We start from the raw sequence: 16,729 nt of genomic DNA on the forward strand, positions 1-16,729 counted from the left end.
CAAGAGATTCCATGAACCTTAATTCAATCTTTTGCCTATTTTATTAATGGAGCTCTTAGAGTACTGTTACCTCATAAAAGCAATATTTTCTTTATAACAAACCACCTGAAGTACATCTCCACTTGATTTGCTCTAGAACCCTATTTATTTTCCTTAACACTTACACACTTCAGGATCTTAGTAGTTTATTTTTAGCCTTGCAAGTTTTCTACTTCCCCACACATTACAAGGAGCTTGAGCTAAGTTCCGAGTATAATGTCCAGCACATAGGAAGCGCTCAATGACTGTACTGAATTAACATATGCATAAATGAGAAAGAATGTACTACTTCAGTTAACAGTGTGGTTCAGCATTTCAGAATTATCATTTTTAATGCAGTTTGAGCCATTACATGTTAAAACAATGAGAAAGAAATCTTAACATCTGTGACAATGTGAATTGACTCTGAGGAATAATTTAACCCATGCTAAGTGAAATAGACATAGAAAGACATATATTGCATGGTATCACTACTTATATTTAGAATCTAAAAAAAGAAGTCATTTGGGCAAAATGTAAAAGGATCCCAAGTCAAATTTACAGAAAATATTCCTTTATTAACTTTTGGTTGAGAAAATGTTTGTATATTTTCAGAAAACAACTCTGAGACCATGTGGATTCTGGCAACAGAGAGGAATTGACAGGACCACTCCAACCATGAAGACAGAAGAGAAGCAGTCCAGAGATGGAAGTTGCTGATGACACCTTACCATAATAACAATCAGTAGCTGTGTATCACTGCAGGTTGCCCAGGACCAAACCAGAGAGGGTTGGACCTGCATCAGCACCATCCAGAACTGAAATATCATTGCTGATATGTACACATAAGGAACTGTTTGACATTAAAATTGGATCTCAAAAGAACTGGTGGCCCAGAAAGAAGCTCACTACAGACTGATTCATATCACCATAACAATTATTGCTTGTCTCATTTTTGATTCTTATATTTCCAGTAGTACATGATCTCACTCATCTATGGGAAATGATGAACAACATAGACTGATGAACAAGAAAAGACCCAGAGATAAGAAGCCATGGGTCAGACTGTTAGACCTCTAAGGGAGGGTGGGGATAAAAGGGAGAAATCAACCAAAGGAATTATGTGCACATATATGAGCCTAATCAGTGGTCAAGAACAATAGGGGGGTGGGACCATAAGTGCGGAGGGATTGGCATGGGAGGTTAAGGACAAATATGTGATACCTTAATCAATAAAGAAATTAATTTAAAAAAAGGAATGAACTACTACTGCATGTAACAGCATGGTCAGATCTGCTAAGACATAATGTTGAACAAAAGAAGCCAGGCACAATAGTTCTCATATGAAATTCAAATATAGCACAAATAATCAATCTTTGGTGAGAGAGTTGGCAATTTGAGGTTACTGATTGGGAAGTGTAAGAGGGAGCACTCTGTAGCAGTGTTCCATATGTTAATCTGAGCGTAGCATTCAATGAGATGTATGCTTAAGATGTATGCACATTACTGCAGATACAACATAGATTAATGAACAAATATATTTAATCCATGGATGATAGGGTATGTATTAACTAAAAATGCTTGGTTCATGCTGTATTCAGGTTAATTTGCATTGTCAAAAGTAGTTTCTATTTATATTTCACTACCAGTGTGTCATCTTTCTATCCAGTTGAATCTAGGACATCTTATTACTTGACATACTATTTCATTATGCAGTTCTGTTTTTTGGAGAAACATTTTCCAATTCTAAGCAACCTTAAGAGTACTTAAGAGTTCCAAATAATCTGAATAAACTTGCCTAAACCCTAAATCAAAGCATCACTTTGAAGTTCAAAAATCCATTTGAATGACCAAGTATTTCTGTGTCAAGGAGTGTAATTTAAATTACAGCAGAAATGATAATCAAATGCATAGTAAAGCAATACGACAGGAGGAAAATGAATCTAATAACATTTCATTACTTTTTCCAGAAGTACCAGATTAAAATGATTTTGCATGCCTTCATTACTCAGATACATCTACACTCTGAAAAGCCAAGGAAACCAATGATGGCATACTTTCCTTATAAATAAGAGAGTTGTGTGCCTTTTGCATTTATTTAATTGTAAATATATGCTATATAATAAAAGCCTAATATACTAGGAGTCCTACTGTTCATTTGACCATTTGACCAGTCATTATGACATGCACTGACCACCTGACTGGTAGGTCAACTTGCTGCTGGGGTCTGGCCAATCAGGACTGAGTAAGATGGGCTGGACACTCCCTGGAGCCCTCCTAAGGTCCCTCCCTGGCCTTGATTGTCCACCTGTGGTGTCCCTCATTCTGCACCTTCTTGCAATCCCTGAACCTTCATGGGATGTTGAAGAGTCAGTTTCAGGCAGATCCCCACAGGCCAAGCCAAAGGACCCCAGCGATGCATGAATCCGTCCACTCCTCTTCTATATATATCGATATATATAAAAGCCTAAGTTACCAGCCATCTGGCTGACTGGCCAGTAGGTATACTGCACACTGGCTACCAGGGGGCTGATGCTCAACAAAGGAGTTGTCAAGCGACAGCAACTTTTCAGAGTGCCCTCTAGCACTTCAGGACCCCTCGGAGGATGTCAGACAGCCTCGGAGGATGTCCCTCAGCCTGACCTGTCTCTACAGGTCAGGCTGAGGGACCACACCTGCTGGAGGGACCCTGCTCACTCTGCAGACGCCCTTAGAACCACAGTGCTACCCCATGTGCGGCCAGTCAAGGAGGGACTGTGGAAGGTTGGCTCCAGGGTGTGTCTGGCCCACTCACCCAGTCCCACCCCACTGTCAACCTTCTCATTTTCTTTCAATACGCACAAATCCAGGGCCTCTAGTATATAGGCAAAGAAGAAGTTTAAGGAAAAAAAAAAAAAAAAACAATACTGAAACATATTAAATTATGATCCACATTTTAGGAAAAAAAATAGTTGGTTTACTCAGCTTAGGCTAACCTAACCAAATACCATAGACTGGACAAATTTATTTTCTCATGGTTCACAAGGCTGGAAGTTTGAGATCAGGGCTGCAGCATGGTTAGATTCTCTGCCTTATAGTCCTGAACTTTTGAAGAGTAAGAGAGCTCGCTCCTTCTCCTTAGAAAGCCACCAATTCTATTAGATTAGGATCCCACCCTTATGACCTCATTTAGTTCTTAATTACCTCCTGAAAGCCCTATGTATAAACACAGCCCTTTGGGGTCAGGCTTTGAACATTAATTTTAGGGGGACATAATTCAATCCATAGCAACCATCTAGCAATTAAATGTGGGAGCTCTGGAGTTAGTAACCAAGTTCAAATCTCTGATCTACCACCTCATATGTAATCTTAAACTCTCTATAATATGCTTTTCTCATCTATAAATTGTATACTACTACTAACTTTATAGAACTATTGTGAGATTTAAGTGAATGCATATATGATATTCAGAACAGTGCATAAGAGATGATAATTTTTTTTAAAATCAAAACATCACTGGCATATAACATTGTATTCATTTTAGGTGTATAACATTGATATATGCACATATTACTAAATGATTACCACAATAAATTTAGTTAACATCCACCTTCACATAGTTGCAAATTTATTTTTCTTGTGACGAGACCTTGTAAGATTTACTCTTAGCAAGTTTTAAACAGAGTATTATTAACTATAGTCACCGTGCTATACTCACAGTATTTGTCTGCCATGTAATCAGTGTTTTAAGAATCACTGCAATGAAAGTAAGGCAGCCTTGTCAGGGAGAAAGACTTCAGAGAGAGGCAATCTTTGATGAATCCTGGGCATGGAACATTGAGCTTTATGTTACTTAGCAATTTAGTTAATAAATCAAATTAAAATGGAATTGTTACAGGAAATACAGAAATGATGAACCATAAAATAATTGGCATATAATTTCATGCCAATGATGAATAATAGGTGAAACAGAAATACATAGGCAAATAAAATAAAGTGGATTTATTTAGCATAAAGGCTTTTATTTAAGTTAATCCTACTTAAAAGATAATGAGAATTCTGGTACTTCCCCCTGACATCTCTAGGATTTTTCCATTTCCAGAAGAGAGGGAATGTCATATGGGGAACTTCACTGATCTAGAATTTATGAATGTTCTAATCTAGGACTAAGCCCTCACTTAAGAGCAGCCTCATTTGATAACCTTATTGTGCTAAGTACTTGATTGAGAATGAGAGACCACTTTTGCATAATCTTACTTTATCTCTCCTTTTGGCTTTGCAAATAAACTTCATTTATTGTAGTTTATAATGACATTATGTCATTTTTCAGTTGAATAGTTGAATACTGATTGACTAGAAGCATTATATGAGAAAGACCTGTCTGGCATCCATAGCAGCATCCTTAAAACATTAAAGACAGTTTAAAAGAAGATGTCAAGGTCATTACACTGTTGCACAGATAAGGAGACAAAATGGATCAAAGATTTCAGTGGCCTGTGATGTGCCACAATTGAATACAAAAGTAAAAAAGAAGTGGCTTACTGTACAAGTCAGTCCTATAAAGAACTATTCATTCCTTCACCTGGTGTGGCTCAGTGGTTGAGCATCAATCTATAATCAGGAGGTCAGGGTTCCATTCCTGGACAGGGCACATGCCCAGATTGCCTGCTTGATCCCCAGTGTGGGGCCTATAGGAGGCAGCCAATTAGTGATTCTCTCTCATCCTTGATGTTTCTATCTCTGTCCCTCTCCCTTCCTCTCTGAATTTAATAAAAACATATTAAAAAATATAAAAAGAACTATTCATTGGAAAACCCTCTAATAGCCAGCATATTAAGAGGTCTCCTGAGTGCCCTCAAATGGTGTTCCAGAGAAAACTTCACCATTCATTTGACCTCAGGATTGATTTCTTCATAAAGTTACATATACCCAACCTTGGGCCATGGTGGCAAAAGAACATTCTCCTAGAAATTAGGGCTTAGGAGAGATGAGTAGGACAGAAGGGGAAGAGGGAAAGTTGAGGAGAAGGACTGATGGTGAGTGGAAATCTTTAATGCTAACCATCCTTACTATTTTAGAATTCATGAGTGATTTATTTTGTTTACTTGTGGTAAAATCTTCATGCTATCAACTAATTGAACTACTAGTTTATGCAGTTTCTACCTAACCAATGAGACTATGCAAAAAGAAGTTGATATACATAATGCTAAGCAGAGAATAAATATTCAAGGAAAACATGGATACTAATTTGATAAGCAGATACCAAGACAAATACTCTTAATCATCAAGCTACCTCTCTCCACTGGTGCCTGAGGGGCATCTAACTGTGTTCCTACATATAGGATTGCAAAATGTTGTCTATGTGCTTGAGTCACTTTTTGTAGTACAGTTCATGTTGTGACTTTGTAGTGGCCACTTCATTTGCATAGGTAGTGAGAAACTCCACAAGTGTTTAATTAGTATTTTACTACAGGTGGGACTGAGGTTGGGGCTTATCAAAGGTATACTACATCAGTGGTTAATTATAGAAATAGCATGGCTTTAAACAAAACATTCGTAGCAGTGTTGGAGTTATTTTGCTAGTGGGCTTATCACCCTAACAATCCTAGCACTAAAGTCCAGTCCTTGAAAGATATTTACTTTTTAAGAACATTCATTAACCTTAATTGTAACATATAGATCAAACAGCTTGCTTTAATTAATGGCTTAACATAAAAACATTAATTAGGTATTAACGCCCAAGAAAGCAATTTATATTTGAAGTAAAATTGCTCACAGCCTATCTTTTTATAATAGACCTTTTAATTTTAATTAACTGAGACTTTCAGTTATATACCAAAGGATTTAAAAAATTGGTCTTTCAATTTTTAAATATGAAGAAATTTTAAGTGTTAAAAACAACCCTTGTGAAACTCCGTGCTTTAGAAAGTTATGCTATTTCAAAATACTTTAACATTCGCCCCAAAATAATTTTGCTCCTTAACACCACTTATTCTACATAAATATTTCTTTTTTTAAAAAAACCAGATTTTTATTTTATTATATAAAGTATAATTAAGCAGAAATTTTATCAAAACTGTCAAGTGGATTTGGCATATAGAAATGAAAAGCCTTTTGAGGAAAAGAGGTGTTAATATAAATTAGTAATCTATAATTTGCAGAATACTCTATTTTACATTGCAGTAGTCTGCAATAAAATATTTCCTGCTTAAATCCAACATTTAGAAAACAAATCGCTTTATCCTCAAAATTATTTGGCTTTGTTGGAAGTAAAATTATTTTACTATGTGATATAATTTTTAATAGGTATATATATATATATATATATATATATATATGCACTCAGTGCTATTTATTTGACATATGCTCATGTTGCCGAGTCTTTTATCAGTTTTGAAATTACTGCAAAGTGGTTATCCATGCAGCTCTGGGCTCTGGCTGCCTGGGATTGACTCTTGGTACCCCATGGAACTAGCTACAATGGGGTGCAAGTTATTTATTTCATTTTCTAACTGTAAAATGGGATGTATCGATTGTCTATTGCTATGTAACAAGTTGCCACCAACCTAGTGCTGTCCATCAGATTCCATCCTCTTCCAGAGTTGGGACTCCTCCCCAAAGTTGTTGGCAGACTTCAGTTTCTTGTGGGTGTAAAACTGAACCCTCAGCTCGGAAGACTGTGTTAACAAATGGCTCCTAGCTTCAAGGCAAGTGGGAGAGTGCCCGCCTCCTTCCAATCTCTTCCCTCAGGGCTCAGCTGATGAAGGCGGGCCTACCCGGAATAGTCTCCTTTTTGATTAACTCAGAGTTCGCTGATTAGAGAACTTAATTTGACCTGCAAAATCCCTCCACCTTTGCCATGTTAATTGGTTAGACACTAGCCATAGGCTCCACCTGTACTCAGAGGGTGGGGATTACACAACAACGTGGATGCCAGAAGAAGGGAATTCCGGGAATATGGAATTCTGCCTTCCACATTGGAATCATAACAGTGCATACATCCTTGAGTAGATTTTAAAAAAGATTTATTTGTGTAAAGTACTTGGAATAGTGCATAACACACAGTAAGTATTATTCATTCCTTTTTTTAGGTGGAGAGTCATTTCTGCAGAAGGGACTAAAATGGTGGTGTTACTGGGAAGAATCTAAGTGGACCTGTAAGTGGTAGGTTGTAAGGGAACCTCATGTGTCCATTGTACTCCATTTATATCCTCATGGTAAGTGTGTTATGCTAGTTCACATGTAGAACTAATGGAACCAAGTGACAAATCTCCATAGAACCAGTACTATGTACTATAAATATCCCGTGGTCTAATATACTTCAACATTAAATGTCTGCCCTACTGATTATTGAAATGCTAAGTGAGAGTTCAGAAGTGGTAGGTAGGCTGTTATGAGTTGTCCTACAATCTCCACCATGGGGTGTGGCTACAGTGCTTGGACAGGTTCAAGCTTTGGATTGACAAGAGGGCACAGTCCTCTCATGGCCACACTCAAGTCCTTGCTTAGAGGGCAGAGCCCTCCAGCACAATGATAGCCAACAGTTGCAGTTGTAAGCTTGCACGTATGGTCCGAACACATGGCCTCACATGCCTAAGTGATACAAAGCTTGATCAGGTGCATGTAATTGAGTAGGATTGATACCCAGGAGAATGTTGTAAACATCTTGACCACGCCCTTACTTTGCCTCGTGGCATCTGCTAGAAAATAAAGTCACGGCTTGTAGTCCATGGTGCTGTCTCCCACCGAGACCCAGCTTTCATTCTTTTGTCTGTCTTTTCTAAGCCTCTCAGGCACCCTCACTCAGGGTCACTGAACCTGGCTGAGCTGTGTGGCACATAAGGTGCCCTGGTGCTGAGTGTGCCATGGTCGGGCTGGCTCACCACATTCCATATTTCTGTTCTCTTCATTGCTTTTTTGAAGGGTCCAGATAGACTTTCTAAAGAAATAGCTTCTACTCTTATAAATGGCAAACAGAACTTCATTATCCCAAGAAAGTATATTTTAAAATATTTCTGATGATCTTGCCCTTTCCTATGTTCTCCACATCCCACAGAAATATCTTCTAATCTTCCACAGAAAAGCTTCATTTAACTAGAATAGACCATGTTAGTGCTATTCCAGTTATTTTTACTTGGGGAAAAAAGAAAAAGCTTATTTCCTCTATATGAAGCTTCAGGCAGAAGTGATGTGTAGAGGGCGGGGGAAGGGGAGAGTAGGGAGAGGAGAAGATGCTATCCTGACACATTAATTTAGAGTAAATGAAAATTTTGTTTTCCTGAACATGCTAGAAAAAGATAACTATTCCCCTCCACTTTACTTAGCTCTCCTTTCAGTCCCTGGAGAACTCAGAGGAAGCCAGGGGGATGCCCAAACACAGTTCCCATTATTTTTAATAAGTCACTAATAGATCTGCAGTTTTCTCCTTCATTCTCAGAAAACCCCAGTGGAAAAAGGTTATTCTTAAAAATAGATTGCAGAATCCAATGATTCCAAAATGTAATTAAATAGAATATATATATTTTTGTTTGTTTGTTTATTTTGATGAGTCATTCACATTTTAGCTGGGTTTATAAAATGTTTTATGGAAACTTTGAGTATTCTCATTTCAATAAGCAACACTAAAACCACTCATTATGTGCTTTCTTTGTTTGGTATGTAAGTATATAAGTGGTCACTCCCTATCACATTCTGAGAGGCTTCCCTTTCTAAGATTACTTGAGGAATAATTTATTTGCATATATTGCAATTGCTTGGTTTCATACATCAATCAAATGATTATTAATAAGTTCAGTTTTAAATTAAAAACAGACAAATATGTTAATTAACATGACAAAGGGAAACTATTTTTTTCATTGTTATTTTCTCCTTTTTCATTTAATTTTGTAGTACTTCTTAAGTTATCTCAGCTTTTTAAATCATTCCAGTTTTTTCCCCATTATTTAATATCCACCAACAGTTTGAGTTTTATTTCTTGATTGTTCAATTTTATTGATAAAATTCTTGATTTGACTTTATGGATGTAAATGTTTATGGATGTAAATAATATTTTAAAAGAAAGAGTTTGCCATAGCTAGTTTGGCTCAATGGAAATTTGCCATAGCTAGTTTGGCTCAATTGAGTCAAAATTCTTGATTTGACTTTATGGATGTAAATGTTTATGGATGTAAATAATATTTTAAAAGAAAGAGTTTGCCGAAGCTAGTTTGGCTCAATGGATAGAGCATTGGCCTGTGGACTGATGGGTCCACTCTATCCCATATTTATCATTTCTCACCCATTCTCTTACCTGTAAAATTTATATTGTCTCAGTTTTTTTTACTTAAAATGCTAATTCCATTGAAAAGCATGTCTCAAATGAGGAATCCAATTTGATTTTTTTTGACAGGTAATTACACACAAATTTTGTTAATGTCTTCCTGAAATACTTAGTCACACACACAATTTGAAAGCAGAACCCCACATTAACAGGGGCTGATCAGCCCTGGCTAGTTTGGCTCAGTGGATAGAGTGTCAGCCTGTGGACTGAAGAGTCCGGGGTTTGATTCCAATCAGGGCACATGCCTGGGTTGTGGCTCCATCCTCAGGAGGCAGCCAATCAATTGATTGTTTCTTATCATTGATGTGTCTATCTCTTTTTCCCTCTTCATTTTTCTCTGAAATCAATAGAAATATATTAAAAAGCCCTTGCTGGTTTTGCTCAGTGGATAGAGCACAGCCTGCAGACTGAAGTGTCCTAGGTTCAATTCAAGGGCACATGCCCAGGGTTGCAGGCTCCATCCCTGCAGGGGGAGGCATGCAGAAGGCAGCCAATCAATGATTCTTTCTCATCATTAACATTTCTCTCTCTCTCTCTCTCTCTCTCTCTCTCTCTCTCTCTCTCTCTCTCTCTCTCTCTCCTCCCTTCTCTGAAATCACTAAAGATAAATATATATATATATATATATATATATATATATATATATATATATATACACACACACACACACACACACACACACTAATAAAAGAGAAGCCTGCAAATTGACTGTACCTTTCTGATGCCCACCTACCAATCAGGAATGAGTATGCAAATTAAATTGCTTTAAAATGTTTTGAAAGATCCTGTCTGCTTTCCTTTTTTGAATTCTTATTAAATAACCAAAATAAAAGGCAGACATTTTTTTCACCTCGTGACTTCATATTTAAGGCAACAGTGAACTCTTCTCTTTTTTATACTTAAATCTATCTTCTCTTCTTGAACCACTGAAAAATAAAAATGCATGTGGGAAACAAAAACACAAAAACAAAGAGAATGAACTTGGTGGGAAGGTGATTGGAATTGTCACATTGCTTACTGGGAATCATAGTTCCTGTAGTGCAAGGTAGACTTGGCAGAAAGAGAAAAAGTCCCCCAATGCAGGGAATTCTGAGAATTAAAGTTATTCATATATTTATTTATTTGTTCCTACTGCAGCATGGTTCCTGGAAGGCCCCATGTTAATCCAACATAGATGCCAAAGAAGAAAGTCAATGGGACACAGGGAATTGGCTGAGCCAGCAATTCCCCAAGTATATATGTTCTAAATAGCTACCATACACAGTAAATATTGCACAAAATAATCAAATATAATGTAAGATTCTGTGCTCAAGTGACTAAAATTAGGTTAATTTTTAATTCAAGATTTATTAATTTGTATTACACTAATGTTTGTCCTCATGTAGGCCATGGAGGCAGCAAGCTGCGTAGCTTGCAGCATTTACAAAGCAGTGTACCATAAATGGCACCCCTTCCCACATTTTGTGGGACTAGAAATTTCTCAAAGAGGAAATTTGAAACAATATAATTTGAAGCTATATATATGTCAACCTACCCTTAGTCTGTAAATGTGAAAACCTAGACAAGTCAGACTACCTAAAAATAATGTTTGATATAAGTGTGAGTTAAATGAAACAGGCAAGCCTTGCTAAATGAAGCAGACTTGGAACAAACTACGTGTTTTCATGGCCTGTAGCATCTCTTTTGGTACCACTATCTTCTCACTAAGAACTGGTTAACTCTTTCCCAGCAGACTTGTCAGTCCCCTCTATTCCTGGTTTCAAATTCAAGATGAACCCTTTTGTGTAACTTAATTAGCATACATATTGGGCAGAGCTCTTAGGGCCTTGTGGTTTCTCTGTTTTCTGACATCTGTGTGGGGTCACCTCTGGCACAAGGGCCAACCCAATTAGAGTGCAACTTAGCATATTGTGTTTTCCTGACCAAGGGTATTGTTGGAGCAGGACCAAAACCCTGATGGACTATTGCATAATTATAGAATAAAATCACATAATTAAGGGATGGGGAGCATCATTCTGAAAATAGGAGAAGCATATCTCCAAAAGAAGCCAAGATAAATATAGAAAAACATTAGGCAATCTCAATAGATTCCAGAAGCCCTTATTTATTGGTCAAAGCAGAAATCCTTAAAAAATGAAAATGTCAAAACAAGGATAAATCAGGATGAGTGAAAGAGAGAGGGTGTTAAGGAATAAAAACAACAACAACAACAACAAAAACCCACAATAGGATAATTCAAATATACATAATAAGGAGTAAAAAGCAGATTAATGTTTTAGAAATTTAAATACTTGATTTGGAAGTCAAAAGCACAAAATGATGAATACAGAAAAAGATTATATTTATTAGGTAAGATAAAAAACACTGGCTTAAGTCCAAGCTCTCTCAAATCCTTCTTACCTTCTGGGATTCATTGTGGGTTACTAGAATCTTTTCTGTATGTTGTGCTTACTGAAAATGTTCCTGAGGGTGAGTATTACCATAGGAAAGCCAGTGCTATATTTATCACAGAGAGTATACAGATGTCAAATGTAATGGTGTTGGGCCTAAAAAGATTTTTTTAAAATCCTGTTTTTCTCTTCTCTATTAGCATTATAATGCTACCAGAAAGAAAAAAAATCTGACAGCTATTATACATTATGGATTTATGCAAATCCCTAACCTAACATATAACTTTTTATGCCACACCTGATTTTTTTTAAAAAGTAATATATTGGGGTGACATTGGTTAATAATAATTTGTAGGTTTCAAGTGTACAATTCTATAGTACATCATCTGTATATGTTACTGTACTGACCATCCATAGACAAGTCTCCTTCAGCCTGCTTTTTTTTTCTGTATACCAAATATACCAGTGCATAGAGATAAGCCAAGTTTCTTTTTGTTCCACATTGCAATCTCCAAATTTTTTTTAGTTTTTTTTTTCCTTTCACAAATCTCATCCTCTCTGTAAAGCATGTTTTACAATTCTGCCATTTACTGCCTTTCTTTATGTGTCATCTATATATATTTTTGTACAAGGCAGCATCTCCCTCTCCATTGGTATTTCTACAATTATTCTTCCTTTTTTTTCATCTATAATGGAATATGTTTCATTTATTTTCTTTATTTAATTTTTTAAAATAATAGCTTACATTGCATATTATTTTATATTAGTTTCTGGTGTAGAGCATTGTGCTTTACGAAGTGTTTTCCCCATTATTTCCAGTATCCACTAGCATCATACACAGTTCTTATGAAATTACTGACTCTATTTCCTATGATGTACTTAATGCAATTATTCTTGATGGTATTAAAATACATTTGGGTGATTTCTTTTGGCCTTATACTTCATTGGCCTTTCAAGCACCAGTGAATTTTTTCTTTTAAATCTCACATTGGCCAAGCACATGGACATACCATGGATTTTGTTATAGTGACAACTGCCCCAAATTCAAAATCACAGTATCTAATTTACTCATGAGCACCTTTAATTCTTTCAGTTTACTCAACTTAGAATCTCCAAGCCATCAGTCCTTCAAGAACAATGATAGCTCCAATCCATTAACCCAACTACAGGTTGAGCCTGGCTTTTAAAATTTTGTTTTAACTTATTGCGGTGACATTGCTTAATAATAACCCTCATGCTTCCACTCAAACATTACCTTCGTAAAGAGAATTTGTCTCAGTAAAATTGACCACCCTCTTCCTCTTCTCTCATCAGTACTTTCAATCAACTTACCCTATTTTTTACACTCCTTTTCATTGTCCATCTCTTCCTGATAGGATGATTGTAAGATCCACTAAAATAAGGATCTCTTTTATCATGCACACTATGACATTTCCAACAGCTAGAAGAACAGGGTCATGTACAGAATGGTTAATACTCAATAAGAAGCCAAAAAAAAAAAAATAGAATACCAATATACAATTAAAAAAGGTTTTGAAAAGAAATCTTTGGACTGGAACATGTGCTATTCCCCTGGGCTGGTTCCTGGGCTCTTTGTCTGTGGGAGTCGAAGAATGAATCCACAGATGGGAGATGGTACATCAAAGGTGGAAATTGAAGAACAAATACAGACTCTCGCTTAGGGAAGGGAAAAGAATTTCATAGCACAGACACCACATGGGGAAGCGGGAAGAGTCCCACCCAGTCCCTGTTTCCATAGCTTATAAAGGCTGCAGATCTTTGTGCCTTGATATCTCTTCTAATTGGTCACTATTCCTTGGACTGGTTACTATAGGAACTTCTGACCTCAAAGGTCCCATGTGAGGTTTTCCTATTCTCTTTGGGCTTTCTTCTCCTCTGGATGAGAAGCTTCCTTCTCTTTATTTTGTAAATATAGACCTTTTGCTGTTCCCAGCTCCCTCATTCTATGGAAATGTACCTTCTGCTGCTCTGCAGCCCTGTGCTTCTGCCATGGTCCCCTTAATTTTTAAATTTTTCTAAACCTGCCTTTTTCACCCCTAAAAATTCCTGGGTCAGTTTCAGGGCTGAAAATGATCTGCATGTTCAGATTTAAAATGCACAGATATGTAAGAAACATTCTTGATATATACAGAACAAATTTTTGAAGGTGTTGTCAATAAGAATAAAGACATGCTTTCCTCAGTCTTTCAGCTGTAAGAATACAAAGGAGCCCAAGGACAGTAGCCAAGCATCCATCTTATATAAAAACTGCTATTTGAAATTTTAACCCTGCTATTTTGGCTTTTGTAAATGCTTGCTTGCTTAAATAATAAGGAAAATAAGACTACTTCCATTCCAGAGAAGCCATAAACCTTCCCCGGATGAAGTTATGAGGTCTCAGAGCCCCAGCACATAGGGCTCTTTAAGAAATTGCAAAGGGGACTGGAAAACCTTTATTTGGGAGATAAAGAAGCTCCAGAGGTATAAATATCGATACAGGAAACTTCCTTTGTGACTTTGCCCAGAATTTGAAAGCCATTTTTCTCTGGCTAGTGTGTTATAATAATAAAGAGTGACTCCATTTTTCTAAGCATTGCTTAGTTCTTCTTTGGTCTTCTCCAACAGTATAATGACAGAAAAGGATGGCTGCTACTTCACGAAGTTCATAACCAGTTTAATTTGCTTTCATATGGAATGCTACCAAAAGACACTCTCAGCTATGTTATGGTTTAGGAAGGTTACCATCAACTTCCTGTGGATTAAAATAAAACAAAATAATACAAAAATATAAGTAGAGAATAAGAAATATTTTAAAACAAACAAATAAGGAATGAATAAAAGACCAGGAACCAAAAATAAATAGGCTTTTTTTTTTTTTTTTTAACTTCAGAGCTCAGTTGAACCTCATGTTATTGGTGCATTTTATAAACTCACAAAATCTGGCTTAGGGCTTACATTATCATCTTATCCTACAACTTCTTTTGCATACCAGGAATTATGTATCTCATTCTACATGTTTAGATTTCAAATGAACTATCGTGCCTACCATAATAACCAATTAAAACAGAAATTGGCTCCATTCAGTTTTACACATTATCATTGTGATTGTGCTGGGAGGGTTGTAGAGTCAAATCTCTCTCCCTCCCTGCACGTAGGAAGAGAGTCACAGGACTTCGAAATGGCAATTTTCATTACCTAAAACATAGGTTATACTTTTATTATCTTTGAAAGGTCTCAAACACCCAGTTATTTTAATTTGGAAAGACTAATAAACCATTCTATGCCAGATGTTATCTGTCACCAACCAGCCTTTCTGTATGTCAACTGCTATGTATTTGACTATGAATGTTCCTTCTTTAACAATACGAAGTGCAAAAGGATCTCAGCTATGTTAAATAGATATCAAGACAAAAAGGCTACAAGGGAATTAGTTAAAACATTAATGTTACTGCTGAGTAACAAGATTATATATATGCTTTTCCTCTTTACATGCTTCTGAATTTTTATATTCTGTGACTAGCCTAGTGCCTGACCAGTTGGAAACCTTTATATATAGTATAACATTATATATACTATTGATCATAATTAGGTAGAAAAATGCAGAAAATTGAGAGAAAACAAACTACAGTATTAATGGAAGTCATCTAAGGTTGTATTAAAAAAAGTGCTCATTTTTCTTCCTTTTAATCTAATATTTTTACTATTTTTTTCCAAAATGAACATGTGTTAACTTTATAATAGGAATGAATAAACCTTGATTTTAAAATTCATGTCTCCCTTAGAAAAGTTAACATAACAAGCTGTAATCAGCTGCTTTATATTCCAGTGTGAATAAAGAAACAGCATGGGATTAATAAGAGTGAGGGAGGGGAAGTAAGGAGACAAAGGATATTAAAACACAGGGAGTTTCTGTAAAGTAGAGGTGGGGATACAAAAAGAACTGTATGCCTAAGTGACCGAACAACCAGTTGACCAGTCACTATGACACACATTGACTATTAGGGAGCCAACACTCAATGCAGGAGCTTCCCCCTGGTGGTCAGTGTGTTTCCACAGGAGGAGCACTGATCAACCAGAAGCTGGGCTCATGGGCTCATGGGCTCATGGGCTCATGGCTGGCAAGTGCAGTAGCAGTGGGGAGAGCCTCTCCCATCTCTGCAGTAGTGAGCAGATGGGCGGTAAGGAGCAAGGGCTCTCGGACTGCAAGAGGGCACAGGCCGGGCTGAGAGACTCCCCTCCCAGTGCACAAATCTTATGCACCAGGCCTCTAGTAATAAATATTTTCCTAAGATACTTTTCTTTACATATTTTTAAACACAGTTGAGCTATTCACCTGCTTAAGACTGCCTCTGAATAAGTCAAAACAACTTAAACCACTACATTGTCAGATTGATATTTTTGACATTAGAGGTAGATTTTACAACAATTCATTATTTCATTCATCCATTCTTTCAATTATTTATTTACAATCTACTACTAGGCATTGGAGTACAACACTGAACCAGACAGATGTCTTTTATTTTATTTTATTGATTTGAGATAAGAAGGAAGGTGTGGGGGGAAAGGGGGAAGGGAGAGAAAGAGAGAGAGAGGTGAATAAGAAACATTAATCTGTTGCCTACCCTATGCACCTCAACTAGGGATTGAATTCATGAGCTAGGTATGTGCCCTGGTCTGGAATCAAACCTGCAACCTTTTGGGGCACCAGATAATGCTCTGTTGTAGAAAAAAAATATAGAAAAGTTTTGTTTTGTTTTTAATATATTTTATTGATTTTCCACAGAGAGGAAGGAAGAGGGAAGAGAGCTAGAAACGTCAATGAGAGAGAAACATTGACCAGCTGTCTCTTGCACACCCCCTACTGGGGATGTGCCCGCAACCAATGTATAATACATGCCCTTGACCGGAATCGAACCGAACCTGGGACCCTTCAGTCCACAGTCTGACGCTCTACCACTGAGCCAAACCGGTTTCGGCTAGAAATGTTTAAAAATGCTTAAAGAATGTGAGAAAAATTAAAAAT

Source organism: Pipistrellus kuhlii, unplaced genomic scaffold, assembly GCF_014108245.1.
Source record: "Pipistrellus kuhlii isolate mPipKuh1 unplaced genomic scaffold, mPipKuh1.p scaffold_m20_p_5, whole genome shotgun sequence".
Taxonomy (NCBI): domain Eukaryota; kingdom Metazoa; phylum Chordata; class Mammalia; order Chiroptera; family Vespertilionidae; genus Pipistrellus; species Pipistrellus kuhlii.